The 9,072-nt window shown below is 39.0% G+C and overlaps 1 long non-coding RNA gene across 1 annotated transcript in view; it reads right to left on the bottom strand.

Annotated features, from left to right (window-relative positions):
• Nucleotides 1-2,103: 2,103 nt before the first annotated feature.
• LOC150041404 (uncharacterized) overlaps nt 2,104-9,072 on the bottom strand; it is a 47,648-nt gene continuing 40,679 nt past the window's right edge. The window contains exons 5-8 of the long non-coding RNA XR_016533727.1: nt 5,568-5,629; nt 4,560-4,763; nt 4,072-4,206; nt 2,104-2,815 (exon numbers count right to left, since the gene is read on the bottom strand). This is a non-coding gene — a long non-coding RNA (uncharacterized LOC150041404). The remainder of the gene's footprint in view (nt 2,816-4,071; nt 4,207-4,559; nt 4,764-5,567; nt 5,630-9,072) is intronic.

The following is a 9,072-nucleotide window of genomic DNA, read 5'->3' as shown; positions in this document are numbered from 1 at the left end:
GAGCCCCCAGCGCCCAACTACCAAGAGCTTTTAAGGCACTAATGAGGCAAGAAGATCATGAGTTTGAGGCTGACCTAGGTTACATCAGTGACACTATCCTAAAATAAGAACAAAAAATGTTTTTAAGACATTAAACAATAGTCAGTAAAGGACCATAACCCCAGAGACAGGAAGTTAAACAAGGCAAACACTTTGAATATCCCCAGCATACATAAACAGCTTTATTGAACTACACAATTCATATACCATAAAATTCACCCATTTGGCCATATATTTACAGATACGTGCAACTGTCATGAATTTTCACCACCTAAGAAGGAAATCTTCTGCCAAAATGGCTGTATCACTTAACATTACCACCAGCAATATACGAGGGTTCCAATTGCTTCATATCCTTGTTCGTACTTGTTATCTCTCTTAGTAATTGTAGTCATAGTGGGTATGACGGTACACCTCATTGTGGTTTGGATTTGCATTTTGTTGCTAATGCTGGGAAACTTTTCTTGTGCTTATTGTTTATTTGTATAACTCCCTTAAAAAAAGTCTTCTGCGCTTTTTTATCAGTCCTGGAGATAGAAGTCAGGGTCTGAGCACTGTCCTTGGGCTTTCTCAAGGCTAGTGGTCTGCCACTTGAGCCACAGCACCACTTCTGGCTTTATGTATGTGGTACTGAGGAATCAAACCTGGGTCTTTGTGCATGCCAGGCAAGCACTCTACCACTAGGCCAAACTCCTGGCCCCTTCTGTGATCTTTTTTATACTCATTTTTAACTAGGTTGTCTTTTTTTGGTCAGTTATGGGGCTTGGACTCAAGGCCTGGCGCTGTCCCTAAGCTCTATTACTCAAGGCTAGCACTCTACCACTTTGAGCCACAGATCAAAGTTAATTGGAGATAAATGTCTTGTGGTCTTTCATGCCTGGGCTGGCTTTGAACTGCGATCCTCACATCATAGCCTCCTGAGTAGCTAGAGTAACAGGTATGAGCCACCAGTGTCTGGCTTATTTATCTTATTTGTGTGTATATACTAGTACAGGGACCAGGTCACTCTCACTTAGCTTTTTTTGCTCAGGCCTGGCACTCTGCCATTTGAGCCACACCTCCATTTCCTTGATGGTTAATTGCATATAAGTCTCAGGAATTTTCCAGCCCAGGCTGGCTTTGAACCGCAATCCTCAGATCTCAGCCTCCTGTACCTAGGATTACAAGTCTGAGCCCCTGGCACCTGGCTCTGTGTTTCAAAACACAAACATTTTACATTTTGAGAAAGTCCAGTTTATCCATTTATCTTTAGTTACTCATCCTTTTTATGTCAGAGTAACAATTATCTATAAAATCTGAAGTTATGAAAATTTACCTTATGCTTTTTGTAAGAATTTTATAGAATTAGTCCTTATATTTATGTTTTTGACCTACTTCAGTTTATTTTTCTGTATATGGTATGAGACACTACTTGTTTCACATGTGCCTATACACTTGTTTCATAACTATTTGTTCTTTTCTTAGTGAATGGTCTTGGCATCCTTGTCACAAATGATGTAGTATTCATTACTGAAAATACTCAAGACTGGAAGATATCACCATTTATGGACTTTGGAATATTTGTATGAAATATCTGGGGATGGGACTCAACCCTAAACACAAACTACATTAATGTTTTATATACACTTTATATACATAACCAAAAGCAAATTGTATAAAATATTTTACATGATTTTGTATGTGCAATGGAGTTTGATAGTGTGTAATTTTCCACTTGTGTCATCCAGGTGGCATTTCAAAAAAGTTTAAGCATTTGAAACAGTTTAGATTTTTGGATCAGGGATGATTAACCTGTACTAATGCCGTCTCTTCATGTGTTATGCCTATATATGTTTTCATTTTTCTCCTTGAGTCAATGTCAATAGTTTGCATCTTTTTTAAATTTATTTTTATTGTAATTAATAAAAGCATTACATGATATTTGCCAGATAGAAGGTGCATTAATTCACATACATTGATACCCTTTCACATGTCTTGGTCCCCATTACCCTCCCCTCCAACCCTCCCCCGCCCCCGTCTTGGTTTTCCCCCCTTCCCTATCCAATTTCAAATAACCAAATACAAATAAATCCAATATATCAGATAACAAAGTGAGATACTGTAACAATATGAGATAACCAAGGGACAGCAAAAGAGATGAGAGATAACATAGTACATTAAGGACAACAATCATTCATTGTATGGCTTTTGATTCAATATCCTTGAGGTCTTTTCAATTAGCTTCATACTATATGGCCTTATGTATCAAGGTTTTGCTCTATTGCAGATCTCTGCTAGTAGAGCCCAAGGTTTCTACTGATTATGACAAATGAGGGGAACCACTGAGCCTAATTTCCTTTGAGTCTGGCTTACTTCACTTAATATGATTTTTTCTAAGACTTTCCATTCCTAACAAATGGGGCGATGTCATTTTTTCTGACAGCAGCATAGAATTCCATTGTGTACAAATACCACAACTTGTTGATCCACTCATTAACTGAGGGACATCTAGGTTGGTAATAGTTTGCATCTTTTAGTAGGCTTTCCACGTTATCAATGTGATTATTACCCTTATACTTGGTCAGAGGTAATATTCTAGCCAGGCATAGTGCCTTACACCTGTAATCTTAACTCATCAGGAGGCAGGGATCAGAAGGTTCTTCTTGATTCAAGATGGGCTCAAGTAAAAACAGTTCTTGAAGTTCTTTCTCAATCAATAGCTTCGTGCAGTGGTGTATGCTCTCATCCCAGCTATGTGGGAAGCTGAAGTCAGGAAGATCATAGTTCCACAGCAGCCCTGGCCAACAAAAAGAAAAAAGTTTGCATGACTCCCTTTCATTGGAAGAAGCTGGGCATCTAAGTGCACATCTGTCATCATGGCAGAAAGTGTAAAATATGAGGATTGTGACCCAGTCTCTATCTCAAAATAACAAGTGAGAAAAGAGGCTAGATGTGTGGCTCAGTGTTCAAGTACTTGGTAGCAAGTAGTGAGACCCTAAGTTCAATCTTTAGTACAGCCATAGAGAGTAATGTTTCTACTTTCATTTCTCATTCTGGTCATTTGAGTCTTGTATTTTTCTTTTTTCTTTTGGTCTATCTGGCTAGAGGTTTGACTATTTTTTTGTTATTGTTGGTCATGGGGCTTAAACTCTGGGCCTGGGCTCTGTCCCTGAGCTCTTCAGCTCAAGGCTATCGCTCTACCACTTGAACCACAGTGCCACATCTGGTTTTCTGGTTGTTCATTGGAGATAAGACTCTCATGGACTTTCATCCCCAGGCTGGCTTTGAACTGCAATCCTCAGATCTCAGCCTCCTGAGTAGCTAGGATTAGAGATGTGAGCCACTTGGTGCCTGGCTAAATTTTTGACAATTTTGTGGATCTTTTCAAAGAGCTAGTTTTTAGTGTCATTGATTTCTCTATTGCTTTTCTAGTTCTCTTCCATTAATTTCCCCTCTAACATAGTATTTCTTGCCTTTGGCTTACATCAGGCTAAAAAAACAAGCAAACACATTATTTGGGTTTTTTTTTTGCCAGTCCTGGGCCTTGAACTCAGGGCTTCAGCACTGTCCTTGGGCTTTCTCAAGGCTAGAGCTCTACCACTTGAGACACACACCATTTCCAGCTTTTTTCTATGTATGTTGTACCAAGGAATCGAACCCAGGTCTTCATGCATGCTAGGCAAGCAGTCTACCACTAGGCCAAACTTTTGGCCCCAGTTTTTTTTTTATATTATGGCCTACCTTACATTCTTTTGTAAGGTATCACATTTTATCATTGTAAAGCCTCTTCTAAGCTCTTCAATTTTGTTTAATATCAACTGTTTAAGTTAAAACAATTTTTTTTGTAAATAGGTATACGGATAAGCTGCCTCTGAAACCTTGTTACTAAATACATTTGGCTCATAGCAACAGCATTACCAACACATGAGTATTATCCAAATGCAGACTCTCGGGACCTCTGTGGACCTAGTAAGTCACAATAACATTTTAACAAGGTATACAAGTGATTACTATACACATTAAATTAAAACTATACACTGATCTAGAACATACCAGTATCAAAGGAAACCAAAGTGAGGACTCAGGGAGCTAAAGGTAAAGAGCTTCCATCTGGATTTCAGTTTAAAGTCAAAAAGAGCTGAGCTTCATCCAACATAGGACCTGGCTTATTTCACTGGATGGGGAGTACTGTGGAGAAAGTGAACAGAACATTCAATACCTAAGCTGTGGAAGCTAGAATTCATAGTGGCTAAGACAGAGAAAGAATAAGGATAAAGCTAATTCCAGAAGACTACAAATACTATACTAGCACTTATATAGATTTGAAAACATTCAACATCATGTGTGTGAATGATGCATGCAAATATATTATGGGCATCACACACATACACACACACACACACACACACACACACACACACATATATTTTTTTTTACAAAAAGACACTCATGGGAATGATAAACCACATAATTAGGATAGTGTTTACATCTTGGAAGGTGAATTATCATTCTACATAACAAGTTAATGAATTACTCCAAACCTCAGCAGCTTAAAATATACATTGCCAGGAATCCAGATGTGGCTTAGCTGAGTCTTCTACTTTGGTGATCCTCAAGCTTTAGCCAGAGATGTAGTGTCATCTGAAGATGATCAGAGCGCATCTTTTCTCATCTTTGCCATTCTTCATAGGCTGCTGGCGAGAGGCCTCTCTTGATTCCTTGACATTCAGGTCTTCCCATAGAGCCTTTCACAACAAGGAAGTAGGCTATGTTAGAGCAAGCACACAAGAATACCAGCAAGATCAATGTCACAGTCTTTTATAACCTAATAGAAATGTCATCTCACCTCTTTGGTCATAGTCTACTTGTTAGACCATAATCAACAGGTAATACTAAAGGTATTAATTTCTTTGTCAGCAGAATTAAGTAAATGCAACAGAAAAAAATAGCCACTCATATTATGATAAGGTACCCTAAAATTCTCTCATAAATAAGATTTCTCCACCGGAGCCTATGGAGATTTTTGCTTGGTTTTATCTTGCTTTTGTCAGTCATGGGGCTTGAACTCAAGGCTTGAGTGCTGTCCATGAGCTCTTTTGCTCAAGGCAAGCACTCTATCACTTTGAGCTGAGCCTCAGTGCTACTTCCAGTTTTCTGGTGGTCAATCAGAGGTAATCATGGACTTTCCTGCTTGAGTTGGCTTTTAACCACAATCCTAAAATATTAATGTCTTGAGTAGCTAGGATTACAGGCATGAGCCACAGGCTTCTGGCACGGGGCCTATTTTTCCCTTATTGAAGAACCCTTTCTTTGGGAAAGGTATTATTTCTATAAGTTCTCCGCTAAAATAACAATAATCTTTAAATCAAACTATCAGTGTAATCAAAAGAGTATCCTACACTGAGAATTTGAGTCTATGAAATCTGTGGTTAGCTGCACTCCAAAACATGTTACCTTTTTAAATCTTCAAATAATTTATGAGGCTCTAGAGAAATGTCTACTTTTCCTTCAGAAAATGGCTGTAAGGCCCTAAAGGAACAAATCCCTACCTTTGAACATTTTCAGCCTGTGTGATGGAGGACAGGTAGTGACTGAAAGGTGGAAACATGGCCTGGAGAGAAGAGAACAGAGTAAGGCCTCAGCAGGCCCAAGGCAGCAGCATCAGTGAATATGCCTAAGTCAAGGAGACCCAGGGGAAAGGAGGGAGGGAGGCAAGATGTTCAAATGGTAGAGACTCAGGATACCTTGGGATCTTATGGCACAATAATATAACTTAAATGACCATTAAAGTCTATGTTTAGATTTTTAATATTGATCGCAGAGCAACAGGATTTATCATAGTTGTGATGGGGAAACGTTTTCATTTTGAGAACCTTTAGAAGGTTCCAACTGAGTTTGGAAACCTTAGGTATTACATACGGCTAAAAGGCTGGTATGTGTGTGTATACACACATATATAGTATCATCTTGTTATTGATATATTACCAATCTAGTAATATTGATTTGTTATCAGCAATAAAAACATATACAATATTTTATATATTTATACATTTATGTATATTCAAAATGCAGATTTTCTTGATAAAATGTATATGCTTGTTTGATTGTTCCACTCAAGATCTATGCAGCAGATTAAAATAATCACTCTAGGACAAACTTGGGAAGGGGAGAATATGACAGCTGTGTGCTCATTCTGCACAATTCAGTGGTATCTTCTCCATTCCCTAAATATTATAAACTTGAAACTGAAAATTCACCTCAGCAAAATAAACCTGCAACAAATGCCATGTACAGCATGTCAACCTGGTTATAAGCACTATATTCTCCATGTATCTTTTTTTTGCCAGTCCTGGGCCATGAACTCAGGGCCTGAGCACTGTCCTTGGACTTTTTCAAGGCTAGAGCTCTACCACTTGAGCCTCAGCACCACTTCTGGCTTTTTTCTATGTATGTGGTACCGAGGAATTGAACCCGGGTCCTCATGCATGCAAGGCAAGCACTCTACCACTAGGCTAAACTCCAGGCCCTCCATCTCTTTTATTTATTCTTTTCATTTCTTTTTTGCCAGCCCTGGGAATTGAATTCCGTGCCTTGTGTTTGCTAGGCTAGTGCCCTGACACTTGAACCACAATCTGCAATGCTTCTGTCTCCTTTTCTTTCCTTTCCTCCTTTTTATTTTTTTCCTTTGCTGGCCTTGGGCTTGATCTCAGGGCCTGAGCACTGTCCTTGGGCTTTCCTTAAGGCTAGCACTCTACTGCTTGAGCCACAGCACCACTTCTGGTTTTTCTTTTCCTTTTTATTTTTTGGTCATTAATTAGAGATAAGAGTCTAGAGAACCTGCCTGTGCGGGCTGACTTTTAATCCTGATTCTCCGAGCTCAGTTTCCTGAGTAGCTAGGATTACAAGTGTAGTGTGAGCCTCCAGAATCCAACTATCTCCTTTTCTTAAGAAAATAAGTATGGGTTGGGGATGGGAGTTTGGTAAGAGTCCTTACCATCTCCTCTAGACCTCAATATATACCCTACTTCTTGCTTGCCCATTGGTCCAAAAAGCTTAGATCATGTCATTTGGAAGGTTTTCTCTCTTCACATTTTTTCTTTTAACCAGTACTGGCCTCGAGCTCAAGGCCTGGGCACTGTCCTTGGACTTTCTCAAGGCTAGTGCTCTACCACTTGAACCTCAGCACCACTTCCAGCTTTTTCTATGTGTGTGGTACAGAGGAATTGAACCGGGGTCTTTGTGCATGCTAGGCAAGCACTCTACCACCAGGCCCTTCTTTTCACGATTTTAATTCCTCAAGATAACCAGTTGATTTATTTGCACTTCCCAGAGGATAAACTGAAAATATAGGAATATATATATATATATGTGCGTATATATATATATATAACTTTATTGTCTCATATTAGGCTTATTACCTTAAACCCATTTTCTTTTTTATTGTATTCTATTGTTGGGGTAATGTATAGCAGGGTTACAGGAGTAAAACCCATATTCTTGATGAAGTGAATCCTTTGCAGAATATACAAAGGGGGATGGTGAATTAAGAAGGCTCTGAAAGGGTTTTTCAAATTCTTTTTCCACATTCACAGAAATAGGATTTACCAAATGTTCAAAAATAATAATGATGAATCATAATCGTGAAGAAACAGTTTTGTCGTTATTACGAAGTTATTTTTAAAGTGTTTCTTCATGAGTCATACAAAATAACCAATTGCAAAATAAATTGTCATTTTCAGAATTACTTGAGACAAGGTAACTCAACTTGAAAAAAGAAAACCAATATTAATTGAAGAATAGCTCTGCCAAATAAAAGAAATGATGTAGTAATAAACAAAGCAATAAACTTCCCAAATGTAGGTAATACCATTATGAAAGACTACTTCTCAAATTTGATTCAATTTTAATCCCTAGTATAGCTTTACATTATCTTAGAGAAATTGCAAGCCCTTTTAGATGGCTCAATTCTTTTAGGATAACAGAATTTCTACTGTAGTTCTTTAAACTGGAAGTTTTTACACAGAGATATATTAATGATCCAGTTTATGGATGTCTAGAATTCTATCTATGCACAGTAAACCAACATTGTATACATCCAAGACATTAGCATGGCATGCTTTTCCTTTGCTAGAAAAATATTAAAAAGGAGGGACCAGGAGTTTGGCCTAGTGATAGAGGGACTGCCTAGCATGCACAAAGCCCAAGGTTTGATTCCTCAGTGACCACATACATAGAAAAAGCTGGAAGCGGTGCTGTAGCTCAAGTGGCAAGGCTCTAGCCTTGATAAAGCCCAAGGACAGAGCTCAGGCCCTGAGTTCAACCCCTAGGAGTACAAAAGAAAAAAAAAACACAGAAAGTATCTTACAGGCTCACGCCTGTAATCCTAGCTACTCAGAAGACTGAGATCTGAGGATCACGGTTCAAAGCCAGCCTGGGCACCAAGTCCTTGAGAGTTATCTCCAAATAATCACTAGAAAACCAGAAGTCGAGCTATGGCTCAAGGGGTAGGGAGGTAGCCTTGAGCTGAAGAACTCAGGTACAACACCCAGGCCCAGAGTTTAAGTCCCACGACCAACAAAAAAGAAAAAAGTCCTTGTAAAAGGGCCAGGAGTTTGGCCTAGTGATAGAGTGCTCACCTACCATGCATGAATACCTGGGTTCAATTCCTCGGTACCACATACATAGAAAAAGCTGGAAGTGGTGCTGTGGCTCAAGTGGTGGAGCTCTAGCCTTGAGAAAGCCCAAGGACAGTGCTCTGGCCTCGAGTTCAAGCTCCAAGACTGGAGCTTGTATGTATGTATGTGTATATATATATATATATGTATATATATACACTTACATATAAAATACTTTAATAATAATACCCAGGTCCTTCGGTTTTCAGGACTCCTCAAAACATCCGGCATGTAGTTGCATAGACATTCTTGTTCTTAGGACAAGTGGCAGGCTTATATAATGAGATCTCCCAAGCCTTGCACTAGCTCAGCTTGCTTGCTCAGTTGGTACCCTACCATTTATATCCAGCCCTGTTTTGTTTATTTTGGAGATGGAGTC

The sequence above is a fragment of the Megascapheus bottae genome, chromosome X (genome assembly GCF_031878675.1).
Source record: "Megascapheus bottae isolate mThoBot1 chromosome X, mThoBot2.hap1, whole genome shotgun sequence".
Taxonomy (NCBI): domain Eukaryota; kingdom Metazoa; phylum Chordata; class Mammalia; order Rodentia; family Geomyidae; genus Megascapheus; species Megascapheus bottae.
The sequence above is the reverse complement of the archived record's forward strand: the minus strand, read 5'-3'. Positions and strand labels throughout refer to the sequence as shown.